We start from the raw sequence: 23,872 nt of genomic DNA, 5'->3' as shown, positions 1-23,872 counted from the left end.
TTTTGTCTGAAGGTGGAGAAGTTCTAAATCAACAACTCAGCCTTTGTTTTGCCATTTCTATCTCCGTTCTACATAAAATGTGGGATTCATCAGGTCCTCTTCCCTTCATAAATCATCTGATAACTTTTTCTATATCTATCCCTGGTATGGTTTTCCTCTCTCAGTGTGTCTCTACACCTTGTGTCTTCTCTTTCAAATTTTTCTAAGAGGCCTTCTGTGACTCCGTGTACTCTTTAGAGAAGCTAACTGCTATTAACAAAGCACTAAAGTCTTTAGGTCAAGCTGCCACAGGTTCCCTGGACTCCAGGGACTGGCTCTACTCCCTTCTGAACAGTAACAAAACAAAACAAACCTTAGAGTTGCTTTTGTAAGGAATCAATAGGGCTAATTAAAAGTATAGCCTGCCTTCCTCTATTAGCCCCTCAGGACAAAGTCACTTCTTGCACTGAAGCTCTAGACAGAGCAGCTACAACCAGATAAACAAGCGTACATTTATGGTTGATAACAGTCCTGTCAGACACATCACCTGTGTTTTCATCAGCTACAAAACCATAAGGTTTTATTTCCAGTTAGACTAAAATGATGTGCAGTCACACCACCGTGAGAGTCTTATAACTAAGATAGAGGTTAAATGAGACTTAAATGTCAGCACCACATTATGTCTCTAAATGGCTTAGGAAGGAACAGTCTCAGGACTGAAAGGTGTACACATATAAGTTCCTTTTGCTTGCAAGTAACAGTGGGATTTATCCATTGTAGAAAGTGACTCAGAGTAGTTTCAAAATACTTTGAAATATGGGGACTCAGAAGGAGTAGTGGGCATGTCTCTATTCCTAAATACAGCAATGGAAAAGGCAAAAGGTGGATTCTTATATTAAATATGTGAACTATGAATGCTGAAAAAGATTATGCTTAAACTGAGCACCAGAGCAGTTAAAGTACAATCTTTGTATATTTTCATTTTTTGTCTGAGCGAAAGTAAAACCAAAATAATTCATAGTAAGCAAACATGTCCCCAAGTTCTAAAAAAATTCTGGTAAATTCTGGTCGTACTTAAATTTTGTTTTAAAGAAGCTGCAGCTTTTCCCTTGGTTAGAAAACAGTAGGGATATGATAGACAATAGAAATACAGTACATGCATATGTGTGAAGAAAGATTTTTTTTTCACTTTATAAATGTCTGAAAAAAATCAATATACTTTTTTATTACTCTTCTATTTAAAAAATGAAGTCATGCTCTGTTAATTTGAAGTGCTCTGTATTTTCGTTTGGCATGCAAGGTAGAATTGAAGGATATGGTCCATTCTACAAAATTTGGAGGGTTATTTTATTTCTGTTTGTTTAGTTTTTCTATTTCCACCTAGAAAAAGCCCCATCAATTTCCAGACATCTCACTGAGGGCTCCTGAGGCTTGGTCACACCATCTGGTTGGGAACTTTCTCATTATAGGATAAGTAAATAAGCATTAGATGCTGTGTTCATACTGTGAACATCTCTTACACTGTGGCTTTTCTATAAGTCTAGCAGATCCACCGCATATTTTGTGTTTTCATTCTACAAAGCACTGTGTGAGGACATGAAGATGGTTATCAGCTTTATTTCTGCTATCTTGACTCTCTGTTTAGGCATTAACAAAAAGTTTACAATTTTGAATTTAATAAGAGTAAGGAAAATTAATTTCTTGGAGAATCTATTAGTGACACTAATGAACTCATAAAAATCATGCTCAAAAGAGATGCATTTTAGAGCTTTTGTGAGTATCTTCCCTTCTTCACACATGCCCCATTAGTATTCTTAATTTTTCAAGATTGATGGAAGACTAAAACGCTTCTCCATACATACATTCTTATTCTTTTGTGCTTTCATACCAGATGTTATTTACTTTTTCATTTTTCTGATATTCAGGGGATGATGAGGAGAAGGAGGAGAGAAGCAAAGTGCTCACACTGATCTGTGTTTACCACGGGGAGGATGGAGCACGTTGTATTTCATGTTTTGTGATTGACTTGCTGTCAGGAGCAAGAGTTCCATGGCTTCAGGTGCATCCCCAAGAAAGTTCCATTTCACGCAGTATGGATATTATCCTTGTAAAAAGATCCATACTGCCTGAAGCTTCCTTACTGTGTTGAAAGCATGTGCTCCCTTCAGTAATTGGGACTTTAGACTGAGCTCCTTGAACTTTGAAAAGCTGTGAGCTTGGCAAAGAACCATCCACTGTACCTAAAACATATCACATTTCTACATATGCAATTTTACTCCTGAACTTTGAGAAAACAAGGTCTGACCTTTAAATATGGCTCACAAATTGTCTTGACTCACCATGTTACTGCGGTATCAAATCGTTACAAAATCAGCTCTTGGAACAGTCAAGGATTTAAATTAGTTTAATCCAAGTACTTCTTTAGAAGACATTACAATCAAAGTCAAGGATATTTTCACCTCGTTTCTCCAGTCTTAATTTCTTTCACATTATTCTATTGAAATATGTATTTTATTGTGCACATAAAATGCTTTTGGGTTTCTAATCTACTGTATGGATCATGTTGACTAGTTATTCCAAGAAAATGTGTCTGAGACTGGAAGATGTTAAACAACTGATGAAAAATGCTTAAGCAAAGCTGTGGAATCAAGTTTTAGCTGAGAAATTATTGTGAACAGCAAACTATTTTTCTAGGAATAGGGCTCTGAGGAATACCAATAACCAGGGTTCAGTCTTGTTGGTGAACAAGTCATTTATTTTTTGAGAGAAATTTTCATTCCTCCTACCGTTGTTTGTCCTTTCTACAGCCTTCGTACCTAACAAGCTAATATCTCACACATTTCCCTGATGTTGTCAAATCTCAGTGGAATGATTCTTTGCTTTTTCTTTCCTTCAGAAATTTTTTATCTCTGATGGGTATTTCCTTTACCTTATTATTTTTTTCTATTTAGACTAGCAATTGTGTCCTGACAATTTTTTTAATATATTCTTTTTTTATATGGCATTTTAAAAATAACTTTATACTCTTTTCATCTGTGACCACTTTCTTTTACTTGTACCCCTTGCTCCTTTATAGCACTGCACTCTGTTTTTTAACAGGGGGTCTAATGAAAATAATATTCAGAAGCATGCAAGGACAAATTCTAGGTCAAAAATATATTCAGTGCTGCTTATTGCTTCACCTGTTAGTTTTTCTTCACTTTTCAGAGGAAGTTTAAATATTCTTAATTTTAATTACTTTTAAATCATGGGTCAGTTATCACTTGTTTTGTTGTCTCAGTTTGAGACAAATTGGGAGGAAACATCTGAAATGAATGTGTCCTCTAATAGAAGGCAGGTTTCAGCAGCCCCTCCCCAACAGCTTCGGAAAGAAATTTCTCGGAGGAAAGTGAAAAAAAAAAAAGCTGTTTATTTAACAAGCAAAGTGCACACAGGCACAAAATGAATAATGCAAAATAACAAAACCTGTCACTGTGGAGAAGACCTGGTAGATTCAGAATCCTTTCTGTAGGTGTGGCTCTGCGCTCCCTGAAGCTGGGGTGTGGCGTGGGCCCCTCCAGGCCATGGTGTGGGGCCTCCCAGTGATGGTGTTCTGGACTGGAGCAAAGCTGAACAGCTCCAGAAAAAGAAGAAGCCACAGTCCTGGGAAAACTCCTTTCTTCAGCTAACAAATAAGAAGCTAGCTAAAAAGCAAAAGAAAGCAAGTCTCTTCCCTGCTTCAGAGCTGAGAGCTGGGGTGATCGAGTGAGTTATCTGTGTTTTTGAACACAGCCACCAAAGGAATTCCATCACCTTTCCCCCCTCTCTTTCGGATCTGGCTTAAAGGCACAGAAAGGCACAGGATTTATGTCTGGGCATAGAGGAGGCGATAGGGGATATAGCATAATAAAGTCACTCCAAGACATTTGTTTGATCAGCCAGTGGGATACTTGAACCCCCAGACTAGTGTACCCAACACTCACCAATGGAGTCATAATGCCCAAAAAAAAAAAAGATTCTATAATTGGCAGGTCTGTCTTAAAACTAAGAATGATGTTGCTTAATCTGCTGTGGCAGGAACTTTGCACCACTTTGTCTGAATCTAGCAGAGTCAATGAAAGAATAAGTCCATGCAGTTATGTTAAAGAAGTAGTACAGCCGTCTTTCTCACCTTGCCTATTTCATGTTTCTGCTGAAAGTTTGCCAAATAAAAATTAGTAAGTAGTAAAATTGTGTTTTGTGCTTTATATAAAGGAAAACTTAAATCAATAGACTATTTTAATTAATATTTAATTATATTAATGGAATCTGAGTAAATTCGCAAATATTATAGTTTTCTGAATACAAAGTATTACTTTTAGATGCATCACACAACTTCATGTAGCCTCTTCCAATTGACAAATATCCAAATGGTAATTTGCCAAGCACGGATATCTGAGGACTACCACAGAAATTAAAAGAGCCAGAGAAGCATAAGTTCTTTTCCTTTTAAGAACTCAGTCTCTTTGTCTCCCAATCTAACTGGAAATAAGTACATGATATGCAAAGATAACTTTGGTTTATTTGTAGTGACAACTGGTCTAGTCTACAGACTTTTCGAAGCATGTGTCTACAAACATTGATAGAAAGGGATGAAAATTTCTGCCTAAACCAGAAACTGAACTACACTGTTCTCTAGAACATTTCAGCAGATAGCCTGCTCTTAAAATAGTTCTCTGGAGATGGAATTCGGGACAAAGAACATTGTGAGGTCTGATACTACCCTAGCAATATAGGAAGTGCTAATGATGGATGTATGGGCAGAACTCAGCTGAGAAGCTCACAGTAACTACTGCTAGGTGCTTCAGGGGTTCAATGTCTTCTTATCTGTAGTCCTCCACTGTATTTTGGTACTGAAGCATAGCTCACAAAAATTTTGGCACCTTTTTTTATTTTGGTTGTTAAAAATGCAAAAAGACCCCAGAGTAATCCCAACAAGTTTTTACTGCTTTTCCCTTGAAGGGTATTTATCCTGACAAATTGCAAAGGAAGATAGTATTGCGGTACAAAGGAAAAGGGATAGACAACTTTACTATATTTGGCATCTATGATTACTATTTGACAGTAGTTGTTTTCATCTCTGGTGGAAAAGTCTTCTGTTAATCAGGTTTATAAAAGTACTTAAAAAAATACCAAGTTGTGCTGGAGATTAATTTTCACCTCCTGGTGCTAGTGCTCAGGCAGAAAGAATTTAAATATTATAAATGTTTAGTTAGTATCTGACTATTCTTCTAATTGAAGAACCTGTTCTCAAGTAGAAGAAGACGTTTTACCTGTTTTGAGTGCTCATTTCTTTTCTGCTTTGTGATGACTACAAATGGCTTTGAACATTTCTTCTCAGTTCTAATACCATCTTGTGAATGCTTGTAAATTCAGGCTAGAAAACCACATCAGAAAGAGAGTTTCTGAGAATTTCTCATATTCACTACTGTGTCTGTTACTTTTAAGTGTCTCCCCATTTCTAACAATTTGAAAGAAATTTAAATTCTCAATTTTAAATTTTTCATGTTAGTTTAGGGCCTAAACAGTTCGTTAGCAAATTTCTCCCAAATTTTGAAACTGCACTTCAATAAGTAATCCATATTGGTAATAACGTGTGGATGAAAATTCAGACTCCCTCAGATTTTTCTGTCTCTCCGTGTGTGGCTCAGTGTTGAAACAGCAGGAATATAATAAATTGGAAATGCATACAGAAAAGCAATAATATTGTCAGAAAATTATTTCCATACTTCTAGCAGATTGCCTCATCATTTATTCTTAAAAAAATCTATAGTGAGCATTTTCTGTTATATATTCTGTTATATACTCTGTTATATAAACTGGACTGATTCACGGACTTCAGAAAAAAAAATTACAGTGTACGGCAATAATTATTATTCTCTCATTTCACCTATTTTATTATATGTGGGTAGATTAAATTAATAATTTGAATTAAATACAATAAATGTTTTTAGGACTTTGTAAACATTATCAAATGTCAGATTTTACATTGGTAAAATGGACACCAGATCAAAATTTAGTGTTGATCCTCTCCTTGTAGAGAGGAACTCCTCTGAATCCTCACTTACCACATTGACATTTTGGCAAACACCTTCCTCAGTGAAAGAGACTATGGAAAGATTTGTCCAAAGCTCTGTACAGCTATCGTTCCTAACACAGTAGAGTACTTAAGTATTTATTTTTGTTTAAACATGTGAAAGGCCATGGTAAAGCCAACTAGCTTATTCCCATACCCCAAGACTTGGTTAGCTTGGTTGCCAGAGCCTGACCTCTAAAATCTTTGGGGTCAATTAAAAGTCTGTAATAGTGGCTTTTGTTGCAGAACTGTCTATTTGTTCTATTGTTAATTTGAGATAATTCCTGATTTTCGTATACTGAATTTGCAACTTCCACATATAATACCGGAATAAAGAATCAATTATGTAATATAACAAAGGAGACAAACTCAGAACGATTTTAAAATCCATGAAGTGCAATGTTTTCCTACTCCTGAAAGCCTTTTACAACCTCAGTGTTATTTTGCAGAGAAAAATCCACTTCACAGATGAGTATAAATCATGCAGTTAAAGCGTTGTCTATAGGTTCTCTTGTTAATGTCAAATTTCAATGCTGTGATCAATCTTTCTAAAAAGAATTATTTTAAGACAAAAGTGTTGGCCTGTAAATGTAATTAAATCAGACACATGACAATATTAGTATTATGAAGACTATAATAGCTTAGTGTGTGTGCATGCTGACACTGGAGAAGTTCTTGAAAGGAAATAATTAGAAATAAATAAAAAAGAAAGGAATCATAAATCTGTAAATATTTGAAGACTCTAGATTAAAAAGAAAAATCAATGATGATTGTGTTTTCACTCCTTTCAAATCCTACCCTAAGACCTATTAAGACCAAAAAAGAAAAAAAAATTTAGTGCAGAAAACCTAAACCTTCAACCAATCAATGCTGATTAGGTTTTACAGTCTAACTGCAGTTTTTATAGTTTTCATCTAAGCATTTTCTCCTAGATTATGTTTCTGGACAGATCTATACAATAGAAATTGCTTTAATCTCATTCACTGACAGGCTGACAACCACCATGCAATGCAATTTAGCTCTCACAAAAGCCCAATATTTCTGCTCTCGCTCATTTATAGCAAAACTCACTTGGTTTCAATGACATTGTACAGTAATTTCCGACCAGCAGTTTCTCCAGTTGTGAATTTTCTGATCAATTCTTATCTAGAGGGATGACCATTTGCATCCTGTTAGATCTTTCATGCTCCAATGAACAATAAATTTATACAATGTGTGCTAAGTGTTGGCCTCTACATCCATCTTTGCTGAGCTTTCCAGGAACTGTGTTTGTGGAGAATATCACCCTATCCAGAAAAAAAAGCCCACTGCTGAGCAGGTCTTGGGAAGCATTTCCCATTCTGGTATGGTATGAATTACTCTTGTAGCATTATCTGGCAAAAGGGCAAGTGATACATGCAGTTTATTGGCATCTCACATTACTTACACCTGAAGGTCACAAAATCACAGAATCACAGAACTGTTATAGTTGGAAAGGACCTATGGAGATTATCTAGCCCAATCAAAAGTTGGCAACCAGCTGCCATTTATAACCAGGTGAATCTTACTAAAATGAGTTAGTGCTTCTTGCTGAATTGCCAAAGAGCTCTTAGTCAGACCTCAAAATTCTGCCATGACTCCTTGAAGCTGAGACAAAAACCTCTTTTCTTCCTTTGCAGATCTTTTTGCCATCAGGATTACATTAAAAAAAATAAAATATCTTTATCTATTTAATTTATATCTCCTGTCTGCATCTAGAGGAATCTTCCTGGAGGGCTCTGAAATGTTGATAAACTTTTTAAAATGTCTATTGAAGCCTATCTCAGAATTTTGTCAGCAACATGGGACTTGAACTTATTGTAAAGATCTGTCAAATTATGTCCTACAAAGAAGAAAAAGTAATGAAATACAAAAAGCCCTAGTGACTGAACAAAGGTCTCATCTGAAAGGATATTTGTTAAGAAATCAAGTTACTTAATATTCAGCGATTTAATGCACATACAGTTAATATATTGATTATTTAATTATTTATTTGTAAGATTGCCTGTCAGCCAGCAAGATTTAATCTTGTCTTTTTTGACTGGTTCAAAGCCACCCTGTGCTGGAACAACACCATTGAGCTAAGCGGCACATATCTTTAAATGTGTGATTAGCTACTACCAGCAATCATAATTATCCTATTTCTTCCTGATTAATTTCAACTTCAAATTATTAGAATGGAATTCATGTAACCCGAAATGGTTGGGAGGCCAATGCAACTCCAGCACGCCACTCTCATTTCTGTCCTACCATACTCTCAAGCTGCAGCACCTACTCCTGGCCCTTGATGTGTCCCCAACGTAGAGGAAACCTGGCCTTTCCCAGCAGCTCTCTGATGTCCTCATCACCACGCACTGCCTGCCCTTTAGGAGCTCTGCATGTGCTGAGGCCATGGTGTGAACGAGAGCCTCCACCATGGTGTGAATCCGGCACCTGACCTTGCCTGCCTTTGCCCCTACAGATGATTCCAGTCACACACAAGCACTGCATGGTAGAATGCAAAAATTTTGTAAAGAGAGGATCAAAATCCGGTGATGTTTAAATTGCTCTTTATATGCTATAGGGAACCTCTACACAGGAGAGGAACTTTAATTTGATTGACCAGAAGCTTATTATTGAAAAGAGTACATTAAGTCTCTAAAATATCCTCAATATTACATATAAACCTGAAAGATAGTTCAGGTAACTCTTTTGGGAGCTTATGTAGAATAAATTGTTCTAACAAAATCTGTGATTTTCAGTGATTCTGCAATCCACTACCGTAGGATTTAAATTGCATGACTGTTACCTGCTTGGAAAATTTTCCTTTGCTTTTATTAATTCACTGGTGATTTTCCCAGTCCATATGAAATATGAGAAGACTGGGATAATAACAAAGATAAAATTGGTTATAAAAGTGAGCAAATAAGTAGAAACATTGTTTGAAAGGCAAGAGATAATTTGAGATATGATTTTGTCCTATTTTACTGTTTATCTGCCTTCCAGTCTTAGACTCCTTAAGGGAACACAAAGCTAAATCAACACTGATTTCTTTATGTGCTTATTTTTGCCTCAGTTTTGCTTTCAGAAAAAAATAGGAAGGACTATTGAGCAAGTATTCCTTTGTCATACCTTCTCTGGTGAATGCCAGAATACAAATTTCTGTAAATAAATCATACTGCCTTGATTTTTTCTTTTCTTTCTGTACCAAGCACACTCAATTTTTCCAATTATCCAAAATTTGAAATTTTCTTTCAGGGCTTTTCCAGACTTCTACTTTAAGGGGGAAGGAAGGAAGGAAGGAAGGAAGGAAGGAAGGAAGGAAGGAAGGAAGGAAGGAAGGAAGGAAGGAAGGAAGGAAGGAATTCGGAAGGAAGGGAGGAAGGGAGGAAGGGAGGGAGGGAGGAAGGGAGGAAGGGAGGGAGGGAGGGAGGAAGGAAGGAAGGAAGGAAGGAAGGAAGGAAGGAAGGAAGGAAGGAAGGAAGGAAGGAAGGAAGGAAGGAAGGAAGGAAGGAAGGAAGGAAGGAAGGAAGGAAGGAAGGAAGGAAGGAAGGAAGGAAGGAAGGAAGGAAGGAAGGAATTCGGAAGGAAGGAAGGAAGGAAGGAAGGAAGGAAGGAAGGAATTCGGAAGGAAGGAAGGAAGGAAGGAAGGAAGGAGGGAGTTCGGAAGGAAGGAATTCGGAAGGAAGGAATTCGGAAGGAATTCGGAAGGAATTCGGAAGGAAGGAATTCGGAAGGAAGGAATTCGGAAGGAAGGAAGGAAGGAAGGAAGGAAGGAAGGAAGGAAGGAAGGAAGGAAGGAAGGAAGGAAACATGACAAGCAAATTGCGATCTAAAGACAGATGACAGTAAAGTTATACTTTTACCAGAAAAGTGAAAAGCCCATCTGCACACGGTGAGTGTAAAAAATCTGTGATTCTTGACCTCCATCCATGCAAATTTGATCTCACAGACGTTGAAAATACATTATAAAGGTTGTTGGTGCAATGTTTTGCATGCATACATAATTCTTTTTTTATTACAATCCTGCGTCACATTTGTCATGTGAGGCCTTACTGTTTATATATATGGCTCAAAAGTTCCCTGAGGTCAATTGGAGTCTTTAAACAGATAAAATCAGAAGATGGTAACTGCATCAGAATACATATACATAGATTACAGGAGCTTGTGACTCTTAAACATCAAATGCACTATGAATACGAATAGCAATCAGTTCTATGTAAGACATCATTCATAAATATATTTGGTCAGAGTGTCATCCATTCAGAAAGTCACATTTTCTATTGATTAACACCCATGGGTCAATCATCCCAATCAGAGTATCTGAAAACTTCCTAATCTACTGATGTAAACTGTCAGGATGGGTTGTTACTTCAAATTTAGGAATTAATCATGCTGATGTAATATGTGTATACACGAGAGATGAAGATCAAATCCTATGTGTGTAATACCACTAACAACAGATGGCTTAGGAGTCTGAAACCAGTCTGACTGCAATTATTCCTCCTCATAAGGCAATTTAGCAATAACATCTAGAGTTCAAGAGTAATTTAATTTTCTTAAAAATAAAAAAGAGCAAGTAAGAGCTTACTGCTAACAAATTATGACAAAATTTTACAAAGAAAACTGAAGCTCAAAGAGAGCAATAGGAAATTGCATAGTTTTGTAGAGGTATTGCAAAAAAAGATTCAGACTATTCTGGAAGGACCAACAATATGAGTTAAAAATTTCTTTATCACCTATTATTCTTTCACCACTGGGTTTTCAGTAGGTTTGCCAACAAAATAAGGTCTGCCACAGAGATACTTTATGATGTTATTTCTCCATGGAGAACAGGAAAAACAATATTACACTCCATGTCAGAAAAACCAACTTGCATTTTGAATATAAGGGGCATGTTTGAAATATTCTCCTTCCCATATTTCCAATCAACATTCTCAAAGCATTTTCACCTTTATGTAGGCCACCTCAAAACCACAGTTCCTCTGCTTATTTAGACCAGTATTTTGTGAGTTTCCTTTGGAAGATGCTCTTCTGTTTTCTTTCCATGACACTCATGGTAAAAAGCAAAGAGCAATAGGGGCTTGGTGAGTGTACAAGATTTTGTGAGACATATCTGGACTTGGAAAGGGAGAAGCAGATGTAGATCTGAAGCGAATTTTGCTCTCATCCTATGTCTTAAATATCCAGCAGTAAACTGAAATGGTGAGGAAGGAAACAACTTGCTTAGAGTTAAAAAGAGAATATGTAAGAAGATTGTGTGTATAACCAAATCCCTTGTGTTTTAGTCTTGTTTTACTGCAAAATCCTCCTTTTAATTTTTTTTTTTCCTTTAATGCCTGTACAGTATTCCAGATGTTGTGTTATTTAGGTTCTAATTTCTATTAGAATGTCAGTCACAGAAATAAAAGTGCAGTCTTTTTTTTCATTGTTTATATTAAAGAAAAAAAAAAGAATTATAAGTGGTGTCAGGTGATCCCCAAACAGTTTAAAACCCAAAAATGCTATTTGGTTCAGTAGACTTGTATTGATTTAGGGCTTCTGGAGATCTAGTCAGAACACTAGGTGGACATAAACAATATACTTCTAGTTAAAGCAACAGTTGTAGTTATCAAATTGAGTTATTGTAGTTGATAAGGAAATAAGCACCTGCACCAGAATAAAAGATTTTTTTCTCTCTTATTAAGAAAGAAAATCCAATTTCTTCTTTCCCTATACACTTTCCTACCCTTTCCATTTCTTCCCCCCACCAAAAAAAAAAAAAAACCCAAGTATAATGTATTTGAGGTTTGAGTTTTATTTGTTTATTTGTTTGCTTAAAGTCTTTACATAATTTTCTCTATACCCAGTAGCCATAGTGTTTATGGCTTATTCCGTTGTCTTGCATCATTCCTGGCTTTGTCTGTGTGAAGTGAAAGAAGAGCAAACCTGTCTGGTCAGCTGGAGCTGCTGTCTAGACATCTGCTAATGCTGTCTTGGGATTGTGTTTTTTACTATCCCAAAGCAGAGCCATCTGGTCCTCACGTAACAGAAACTGTGAGATGTCTGTAATTTCTAAAGAGATCCAAAGTTCAAAAATAAGCTACTATTATAGCTCATATTCCTACAATTTGTTTTGTGACATTGTCTGTCCCCACAGCATATAGCACAGAACTAGTGTGTATTCTTTAAAGCACAGAAATCTTTAAAGGCAATTAGTGAAATAATGAAGAGGTATTTATAGTAGCATGACAGCTGCATGGCTGCATCAGACACCAAGCTTTTTGGTACCATACAATTTATATAGTTTTTTAATGGCATGTCACAAGGCAAGGAAAGAACTTGGTTTTGGGCCATTTCATCTATGGGATGGTGTAACAGAACTTCATAGGAAAAAGTATGACTGAATCATTGTGCTCTTGTTTGATCAGGTCTCATGACATAGATATTTTTAATTTATGTAAAAAGCAGAAATAAGGAAAGATCTTTAAAGGAAACTGTAGACATAATAGTAATATAATATATGACTTATTCATGAGGGTGAAAATAAACTGTGTCCTCAGAAGTTTCACAGAAAGTCTATTTGTACACAATTTAGCCATTTTGAGGTCTGTTGAGTAGGTGTTAATTTTATTTTGAAAATTTTTATACTGATATAACTGAATACATGATGAGTATTTATCTTAATTAAGTTTTCACCAGCATGGCTGCATTTATTCTCAGAAATACTGTGTATTAGAAATGACAGCTTTCATTAGGCTACTTGATATCAAAAATAACATAGATAGAATTCAAAGATCATTATTACTTTTAATGCTGGCAACTGTAAGTGTAGAGACAATTTTATATTTTCTTACTGAACAGAAAAAATGTAATGTTTTCCATGAGTTATCAAGTGCAAACCTGAATGACATCTGGCAGTCACAAGAATTTCACAAACAATGACATGCTCTCTTGTATTTTGTGAATTATTTGAACATGTTGCCAACCATTCTTCTCTGCCAGTTTTAATCTATCAGTTGACATTTACTGGGTGCTCAAACATAGGGGCTCAGTTGCCCTGTAAGCTGAGACCTTCATTCTATGTTTCTGTACTCCTCTTTATTACAAAGAGGTTTCCTCCAGTGCTGGAAGGAAAAAGAAAAGCATCCCCTATATTATATTTTTATATTAACACTATGGACCCAGTATTTAAAGACCTTCAAAGAAAAAGGCAAAAAGCAAAACAATTCAATACTTTGTATGCTTTATCTTTAAATAACCTATTTACTTAACTTTAAATAACTAAGAGTATTGTTTATTTTTTGATTTTTTTTTCTGACAAAAGAGCCGAACTCTTTTGTGTAGAAAAAGCAAAATAAGGCACCAAGAACATTCTATACCCAATGAAAACCTTGGTATGCTTTCTTGTGAGCAAGTCAGAAGGCTGTCAGGTGGTGGCTGGGTGTCAGGATCTAGTATAGTGTATTAGAATATTTTGATATACTTAAAATGTTCTAGTATTTTATTTTTGCATTCTGATTATTCGTAAGTGTATCTAGAAATCCAGTCACCATTTCATATACATTGAAACTAGTTTCTCTACATACATTAAAAAATATTTGAAATGCAATCCACCAATTGTTCAATATAACTACTATAGTTTTAGGTATTTGGTTTTCATCTCTTTATCTCACTGAGGAAGACAGGTGCTGCTCTGAAGCACCATGATAATGGTCCTTAGCCAAAACCTCCAATATCTAGAGTCAGACCCAGGTCATACTCATCCAACATATCTAAATGAAAAATTTAGGCAAAGAAAATCCCAGGGCTTATTTTTATTATTATTTTTCTCTTGTAAATGTCCAATTTTTTATTTAAATAAGTAAGTTCCATTTTCTGTTTAGGAACTTTTTAAAAATAACTTTGGTGGGTAGGGTGCTTGAAGAGGGACCAAAAGATGTTATGTTTGGTAAGTGATCTCTTGAAGATTTTGCATTTTCTTTATAACTATGTTGAGCATTTACTATAATTTTATAGTAATGTTCTTAGTTTAATGATAATTTTAATAGCCATTTTTCAATTTGGACTCTGCTAGATATGTTCATCCCCTTAGATTAACTACTAATTATTTCAATGATAGGATTCCAGTTATACTGTCTATGGACACACCATATAAATTAAACTACTCATTGCTTTTGGAAACAAAACCACCCCAAGTTATTAATGTGTTCATTTCTGAATCATTGTTTATTTCCCTTCATTATAAATGATTTATGTGATTCATTAGATTGTGGTAATTATCACTTTAGACTCATAAGTTTTTTATTTATGCAAGCTTTGCTGGTGATGAAGTGCACTGCTACTTACAAGTCAGATTTGATAAGTAGTAAACGCAGGATAATGAAACCAGTCAAAATATGTTTAAAGGGCAGCAAAATCTGTTGTGCTTTATTCATAGAAACACCTTAGTTTGACATTACAAAACAACTGCATTGTCTCTTAAGAAAGAGAAGCTTTTGGATCTATTACTGTAGTATTTCTAGAAGAAACAAAATAGTCCTGAAAAAATGGTAACAGTTATGCTGACACCATATCATCTTCAGCATGAAGAACAGATTACCCTGTTTAACACATTACTACAAAAAGATATTACATGGTGAACTCCTGAAATAACCATTGGCCTTATCAGCTCTCCACTGGCGTCCCAACACATTCATACCCTTTTCCCTACTCTGCCTTCTGCTTGGCATTGTAGTTCCAGCCAAGACCACCAGCTTACCTCTGAGCCTACAGTCCAAACCAATTAGCTCAGCACTCCTTTTAGCTGACCTCCCTCATCTATTTCCAAAGATTTTAGCATGCCAGTGTAAACTTGCAATTTCCATACATCTGTGCCTCTACCACCTCTTTTGAATGACAAATCATTTATTAGTCATCAAATCGTTTAAATCTGTCCTGTATTCCTTTATCAGGAGCTATGGTTTGAATTTTCTCGTGTCCCTCTTCTGGTTATTCCAGAGTACTGAATAATATTACACAACGATGCACACAGAACATTTTTCCAATGGCCTGTTTGAATTTGTCAATAACTAATTTAAAACATTAGACAAAAAAAAAAAAAAAAAAAATAACCAACCAAAAAAAGACCAGGCAGGAAACAACTTTTATATTCTTCTATATTCTTCTGCATATAGTTAAAAGGAAATAATTTAGTCTTAAAATGAAATAGAAAATGTAGCTTAAGTTTGGAATCCAAAGTGGAACACTTTCTTCTTTGTAAGCCTAAGTTTTGTAGCTAAAACAGGTTTTGGGGAGTGAAAAAAAATCTTGCTCCTAAAAACTACCCTAAGATACCATAAGGATGTTTTGATGACAAGATAATAAAACAGAAATATTCTTTCTATTAGGATTTCAGAATTATTAATTAATAAATTTATTTTTTTTTAATATTTGAACTAAAAATAACAAGCAGGATGTCTTCATACTAGGAAAAGCAATATTTTTATAGCTTAGTAAGTTGCAGTTGAGATATTTTTAAAATTAATATGAGTCAAACTAATCAGTAGGGAAGTTAAATTCTTATAAGGCAATTTGGCAAAGAGTTTACAGCTCTGGCAGCAGGGGAAAGAAAAAGCAATTTTTTGTCTTCCATTTAATTGTCTTGAGTTACAGTCTGAGAGCAGCTGACATTTATTGTTTTACAGACCAAAAATGTGCAACATTTTTCATTATTGTTTAGATTTAAAACTATAGTTGACCAAGTACACTACCTGAGAGACCATGGAAGCAGATAATAGCATAAAACATTCAAAGACTATATATATAACTATAATAAGATTTTTTAAATGGTAGCGTAAGACAATATCAAATGTAGCAGATTGATTTAGGGGTTGGTACTATGCAGATATACTCTCATGTCTTGTTTCCTAAATTGCCCCCTAATTTTCTTTGGTTTTTTTTTTTGGAGGGCCTTAGATCTGAGAGCTAAGATGTGCACTGCAGCTCCCAGCGTTTCACAAGTCATTCTGTGCCAGGTGAACGGCACTATTTCCCATTCACCCCATGGGTCATTCAGCTTCTCTTGCAGTGAACTCGACCAACGCAAAATCGAACTGCCCTGCATCCTGGTGGAACAGTGTAGGCAGATGTAATCTGCTTATGTATATAATACACACATAAGCATTACTTTGGCTCGGAGGATACATGGCTACAGCAAAATGGGGGGCAGTAGGAAGCAGGGGGTGTTTGGCATCTCTCTCCCCAAGTAGCTGTTAACATGTGAAGCCCTGCTTCTCTGGAAATGGCTAAACATCTGCCTGACAAAGGGAATTTGTGAATTAACTCCTTTTTTTGCTCTGCTTGTATGTACATATTTTCTTCCTATCCTTGTCTTGATATTGGCCCATGGATAATTTCATGCTTTTGCTCTCCTGATTCCCCTCCCAATTCTACTGGGGGAGTGAGTGAGTGGGTGATGCTTAGCTGCCTTCTGGGATTAAGCCACAACACCTGTGAATATCAGTGTACACATAACTCGAATATTGAATAATTTACTACTAATTGCTTTGATGGTGGACGATTGATCACCTTTTTAGTTTTCTTTGATCACTTGGTGGAAGAAACAGAACAACAGCAAAACTCATAAAGTATTGTTTGCATAATACAGATCTTCACTTTTTAAGCCTGAAACCAATCTCCCTGAAGTGATCAAGTAATAAATTGCTTGCTTTGAAGAACAAAATGTGAGAAGTCAAAATTCCTTTTCATGCTTTATCAGTAATTTTAGAAGACAAGGTTACAAGGTAGGGATGTTTTCATTTGATTCGGTGTGTTGTATTTGGCTATCATGAACTTCATTTTTAATTAAACATACTATAATCCTGTTGGGAAAGTTGAGCTTTAATTGCAAATGAAAGTCACTGAAATAAAGTTCAGGCTTTCACTCTTGATGAGGTAATAACACAGTTTTCTGGTATTTGCATATTTTTTCCATTGACCTCTGAAAATTACAGCAGAAACACAAGGAAAATATATTCATAATGATGCAAATAGGAGAAGTTAAGCAATTTCTACTTAAAGAAAAATTATTTTGAATTCAACAGGAGCTGTGTTAAAATAACCCCTGTTTTATCATTCTCTGCCTCTCCTATCCAAGGAGACTTTGGGAATCTTCTTAGATATGAACAAGAATGATCAAACTTTGCAAATGAGATCAGTCCCATTCTGAGGAGAGAGGAGTGTTAAAATAATACATCTAACATGTACTTTCCCCATTTACTCGACAAATGAACTTATGGCTTTAATTTTGAGGATGGTTCAAAGTTAGATTAATAAGTCTTTAAAAAGTCATGAATTCTTAAAAATATGTGAACTCATGTGCTGCTCCATAGTTCTATATAAAAAGTTGGGATGTATTTTTTTTCTCTATGAATATAACTTTGTGTATGCATGTATATGTGCATATATGAAAATATGCATCAAATGTAAATTTCTTATTCTACCATAACTTTAGCAGTTTTTTGCTTAAAGGAGATTACTTGAGCAAATAAAATCACAGAGATATAGTCCATGATAATAGCAACTCCCTCCCTGTTTTATTGCATATTTCTGTATTAAAAATTTCTGCTCTTTTTTTGCCAGTTTAACTTTTTTAAACATTAACTATTTAAAATTGTGGAAGATATATGCTTCAAGAAAATTCAGTGCATTTAAACACCAATAACTCGGGCATATTAAAAAAAAAGCACGTCTGAATAAAACCAGTTATGTCTGCCATATCTATAAAGCATCAGTACAGAGGGTTTGAAATAGTTTTAGCATCTTTATGCCATGAAACAGGGACTAAAAGAAAACCTATTTTTAGATTAAAAAACCCCCCCTGAATTTAAATACCATAGCATAACATCAGCTACCACAAATGCAAAGAGATCCACTAGATTTCAAAAATAGTATTTTCAAGTATCACTGAAATCATAGCATATTTTACTCTATTCACTTCTTAAATGGGGAGAAGGAAAAATCAGACACAGATGAAGACCTGAAGTCATACTAAAATAACACAGAGCTGGAGAAGTAGTTCAGAAAAAACCTTTGCCTGTATTTGTCCTGAGCCAATTGAAATATGGATGTATTAAAAGGCAAATCGATAGCAGCACGATTTGGCAAAGTGACTAGAGTATGCAGGGGCTAGAGAAAGAGCTGCAGAATGCAAGTGTATACCAGAGCAGTGGCAGGAAGCCTCAGCATCAGGGAATGGACATGAGAGGACAGCAGTGGTATCTAAGGATAGACTCCCATTTTTTCAAGCAGGTGCAACAGAGTCTTACTCATTTCCAAAAAGATCTAAATGAATCTGCTGATACTTTGAAGAACCTGGAAACCATTTAGCTGTATGGCAATGTGCCTGACCTAGAAGCAGTGTTGAACAGGACGTAGATAAGCAGGCTTGTGAATGTACCCTTTTGCACTTCTTGCTCTGTGTGGCTGATCACTGGCCTGGAGCACAGGCAGAATTAACCTGACTTACTGCAAAAACTTTGTAAGCACAGTCCAGAAAACTCATTCTGAAAGATACCTTGACATTCATCTCTCATTCACAAAATTAGGACATATGTTCGTTATAATTTTAAAATGTCTGCAGAAACTATTACTGTCCCATGGTCATTTGTTACTGTCCCATGAGTGAAGCCTTTAAATGTCTGCTTCTGTGTACACATAGCTGAAACTACAATTAAAACAGATAAAAATACTGTGATGGATTGACTGGTATGAATTCAAGTTGTGTCATGCAACTGATACATACAACTCAGCTGCAGGCACACAGATGCTGGCAGATAGAAGGAACTAATCTGTGGGGACAGTAGGTTCTTCAATTTCTACAGTTTACTCATGAAAAGGCAACTATTTGTACCTCCAGGTCAAGTAACTGTGACCTTAATTGTGTCAACACTACTGAAAAATCACATGATGATTTTTTTCTGATTTTGTTTTCTTCAAAATATGCAAAAGAAAGAAGGATTTATTACAAAATATTTTATTCATTCTGCAAAGTCAAAAGCTTGAATGAGAAAAAAGTTTCATAGCCTGCCCAGCCTTTCACCACACAGTAATTAGCAAAAGAGGATGAAGGAGCTACATATATGGAACAGTCTCAAAGATGGTATCTAGAGTAGTGAAATTCTAGTGAGTTTAAGCAAGTTCAGCAGTGCTATTTTTTCCAGGAGGAACCAAGTCTCATTAAGTGCACAAAGAAGAAGGATTAGTGTATAGCAAGGGCTATTGCTCCCTATAGAATCTCCAGTTAATTATTTTCCAAGATTGGAAGATATGCACCTAAGAATAGATGAGGAATTTTCATAGTTAAAGCCACTGAATTATGTTCTGATAAACTGCCTCTATATCAATTTCAGATTTTGTGGATGATGCTGTAGATTTTTAATGAGTATTTTGTTCTTTGAGTGGTGTAGTAGATACAGGAGGAGAGCCTATATTCCTTATTTCCAGATAGGAAATCTATTGAAAAATGAAGACTGCTATCCTGTGGCTCTCTATTCCTGCAATTTCATATTTGTAAAAAGGGGGAAACACACTCTGAATAAAAGTTAGTAACTATGAGTCACTAGTACAGTAACAGTATTGTGCTATAAAAACAAACCAAATTAAATAAAACTAAAACAAAACAGTTCTGTAAAGGTAAAGACCAGGACTACCTCTTGAGCAAGGAGAGAGTAGCATGGTCATGAATATTGTGATTGTGTGAGCATGTTTCCTGTTAACTAATGGATCAAATAAAGACAGGCTTGAGAACAAATGATGTCACTACAACCAGAGGCTATACAATAAAATTTTTATATATTTTTAAAAAACTTATTATTTGAATTACAGATTAGCTACTTTGAAATACTCATGAGCACTAGCAAACAAAAGGTGCAAAGTGCAGATAATTCACATTACATCTATGAAGATATAACAGTAGAGACATTTCAGACATTCACACAGGTCTGAAATGCTGCCAATCAGTGAACTTAACTATGGAATATTTCAGACCTGCTGAGAAATATTGGTAAAGTTAAGGGCATATCAAAGCATGATCAGGTAACAGGTTACAATTCCTGGTTCACTGAGGCTTTAACGCTGACTTTAAGTGCAATAGATTGCTCCTTGGAAATTCAAATTACTAAGACTAAATGAGATGCTGATGGCTAATTTTTGATCATGCCTGAAGCTTGAAGGATTTTGCCCTATGTATGACATTTAAGAGGGAGTTGTTCTTTCTCTTTGTGATTACTCTTTGTTCCTGCAAATTCCTTGTTGGAAGTAATCCTGGAACCAACCCTCACTCTCCACTCCAAAATTTTAGTCTTTCCATTTAATATACATCCCATATGAACTATAATTTAGAAGTTTTTCACATTGTTAACAAAGATTTTAGGATAATCAGGAATTTTTCTTGGACATGGGAGTCTGAATAGGCTGCTCTTGTGTTCATTACTTGTGTGGATACATTCCATGGGATTTCCATTCCTTTACCAGAATGAGCTCTTTGCACACTCCACATTCTGAAAGTTCCAATAACCACAACAAGCCAACAATATTTATCTTTAGTGGAATGGTTGTTAGGCACCTATACAACAACCCCACTTGTATAAATTTTATTGCTCTTATTTTTTTACTCTCTTTAGCTTTGGCAGTCTCCTGATTGATTTTATGATCTGCAGACACATGGTATAAAACTGATGAAATTAATTTTGTCTTTGACCCCATGCTCTATGTCTCTGTACATTGTAGAATTGTTAACTTCATGAAAATCAAAAAGGCCTGTTTGTTTCTTTGGTTAATAACTTTAGTCATAAAAACATTACGTAAATATTTACTAGATCATCCTTTTAGGGGCAAATTTTTCACTTGGTTATACTGAAGAAACAAACAAACCCAAACAAAGAAATAAAGAAACAAGCAAACAAAATATAACAATCCAAAACCCAAAGAAAAGTAATCTCAAACTCCTGCATCCCATGACTGACAACTAGGGTGTGACATGTATGGAAATGACCTGCATGGGGCTTCGTTTTGAATCAAAAATCACAATAGCAAGAAAAACTGGAAGCATCAAATTAGAGATCAGAGTTAGAGAACCAGTCTCATGCTCTGTATCTCATTAAACCCCTTTTAAAAGTACTCAAAGGAGTGAGAAATTTCAAGAATGCATTTTGGTATTAGAGACTACTCTTTAATATTGTCAAACTCCAATTAAAGTCCATCATTCAGTGATGGTTTATATCTCCCACACAGATAAAATAAATGCCTCCTAGTAATTTTGTTTTTTATAGCTTCATATCAACAGTGAATTTTCCAACAACTTCTATATCTCATAATAGTAACCAAGATGACTCTGAGGATCTTAAGAGTTCATGACAAAACCAAGCTTATTATATTGTCAAATATCATTAGTATTTATTTTTCGTTCAATTATTTATGGAGACTTCTTTTTTCAATAACACTGTTTTCCAATACCACTTTTTTCCTTCCTCCCGAAACCAACAGAATTTATAGAAGTGCCCATACCCACCTTAAAAAAGCACACACACAGGGAAGAACTACTGGTTAGTTTCCTACAAGCTAGAGATAGCTTAGGATACTTCAGCCCTATTGATCCTTCCTGTTTAGCAAACAAATTTTGTAAAAAATTCTTGCTTTAAGAAGTTATTATTTTGTATACATCTACTGGCACAGACACACATCTATACTTACACAAAACCTGTGCTTCAGAGGACCACTTCCTTATGAATTCATGTCTTATTGGCAGCTTAATGTTTTTTCCTAAGCTTTTCTTCATGCTCAAATGAATTCTTCATCTTTTTCTTCTTAATCTTCTTAATCTTCTTAATACCTGATTAAGGTAACGACTTACCTTGTTGTAAAAATAAAAGACCCTGGCTAAAACCACATGACAAGATTTAGCCCTTTTTTGATAACCCAGTATGAAGCCAAAAACACAACAGCATTTTAAATTGTTGGTTTGGTTTTGGTTTTTTATCTATTTTTGCACTCTTTGAAAGAAGGAACAAACCTGAATAACAGCACCCATCAGCATAGAGCTCTGATCCCATATAACTTGGCACTGCTGAACCATCAAGCCCCAGGTCTCATTGAAATGGAACAACACAGGTTGGTTTTTGAGCTAGATTTTTAATGTATCACCTTAAAAAGTCCTCAGCAGAAACTTGGTAGAATGTAAAGAGGAAACATGTCTATCTTGATAGAAACTCTTTAATTAAGTACTCAATTTCAGTTTTGAGCACAAACTTAAGTACTCCGGAATATGACTCATGATACAAATTCTCATATTCAAAACTTGCACTGTTGTACTTTAGGAACATTTGAGGAAAGTGAAAAGGCAGAAATCTTATTTAACTCAGTGATGGGAGGAGTGTATCTCAAGAGAATGCATGGTGATACATATATTTTCTCTCCCCCAGTACATCATAATATTGAGAGACACATTTTCTGTGAGCTTGAAATGTTGAACCTGAAACAGCCAGGCCTCTGCAGAATTGGTGAGCTCTTTATCAGGATGAATATCCCAGTTAGTGGTCAGTTCAGCTGTTTCCATGGTTACAGATTAATTCAGTGGTTAGAAAGGCAACCTTCAGTATATGTATTTCTTGAACTGGGAACATAAGTCAAAGTCGAATATCTTGAGGGACAGCTACATTTGCGAGGATGGATTGCCTGTTATATAACAAGTTTTCAGTATCTATGATTTTTTAGCTGGTATTTAATAAACAACTTTCTCATTAAGGACAAAAACCAAAACCAAGTAATTTTTCAACTAAGGTAGCTGTTTAAGAAAAGGAATAATGTAGAAAAAGCCTCCTAACACCTACAGTTTGGGAATTACTTTTAAAACAATTCTTAAAGTCTGAAGAAAACTATTAAAGATAATGACAGGATTGTGGCTTCATACATAAGCAAGAACTATATAATGAGTGTTATTTGATTAAATTTAAAATAAATTGGAATTTCAGTAGCATTCTTTATTAAAGTGTATTTCTGGGTAAGATCACACTAATTTTAAACTTGGCTTTATGCATGACATTAAGGAAATCAAAGTTCAACCTCCTTATAAATATGCTTACCAAAATGTGATTTGAAAAGTAGAGAATTATAACACCCCTTTCAAAATCTTTACATTAAAACTTTGCATAATCTGCATGTATATTGTATTGAATATGGTGACTATGCCTACAGAAATGCTGGGGAAAAAAAACCCATTAGTTAATAGCCAGTGAAAAGAAAACACAGATTATCTTAGTGTTAATGATACTTTTTCCCACACCTAAACTGCCTTTAAGCAACAACCATATGCTGTCTTTTAGTACTAAACATGCAAAGGTGTCTTCTATTATGATACACTGCAGAAAGAATAATGTTCATATCCTTCTGAATATTCATTAGCCAGAATAGACAATAAATCGAACAACATCAAAATATATTACCCATTCTTAATTCAGCCTAAATTGAAACACCTTCACATAGAGAGTATTTCTGATGTTTAACAGTTTTGTCAAATGCTGATGCTACATCTAATGGGTGGTAGATATTGATACTCAACCTGTAGAATCTGAGAAAACACTAAAAAATTTCAAAGAAGTGCAAAAAAACCAAATTTTAAAACTACTATTAAAAATGGTATTCAGAGCAAATATACATACATATACAAAACCAGTATTGCATCAGAGATAATGTCACTTCTTAATTTTTTCGTATGTTTATTAACACACCTTTTTAACTTTAAGACAAAAATTATGTGAAAATATCATCATAAATGGTCCTGTAGAA

The sequence above is a fragment of the Corvus moneduloides genome, chromosome 1 (genome assembly GCF_009650955.1).
Source record: "Corvus moneduloides isolate bCorMon1 chromosome 1, bCorMon1.pri, whole genome shotgun sequence".
NCBI lineage: Eukaryota > Metazoa > Chordata > Aves > Passeriformes > Corvidae > Corvus > Corvus moneduloides.
The sequence above is the reverse complement of the archived record's forward strand: the minus strand, read 5'-3'. Positions refer to the sequence as shown.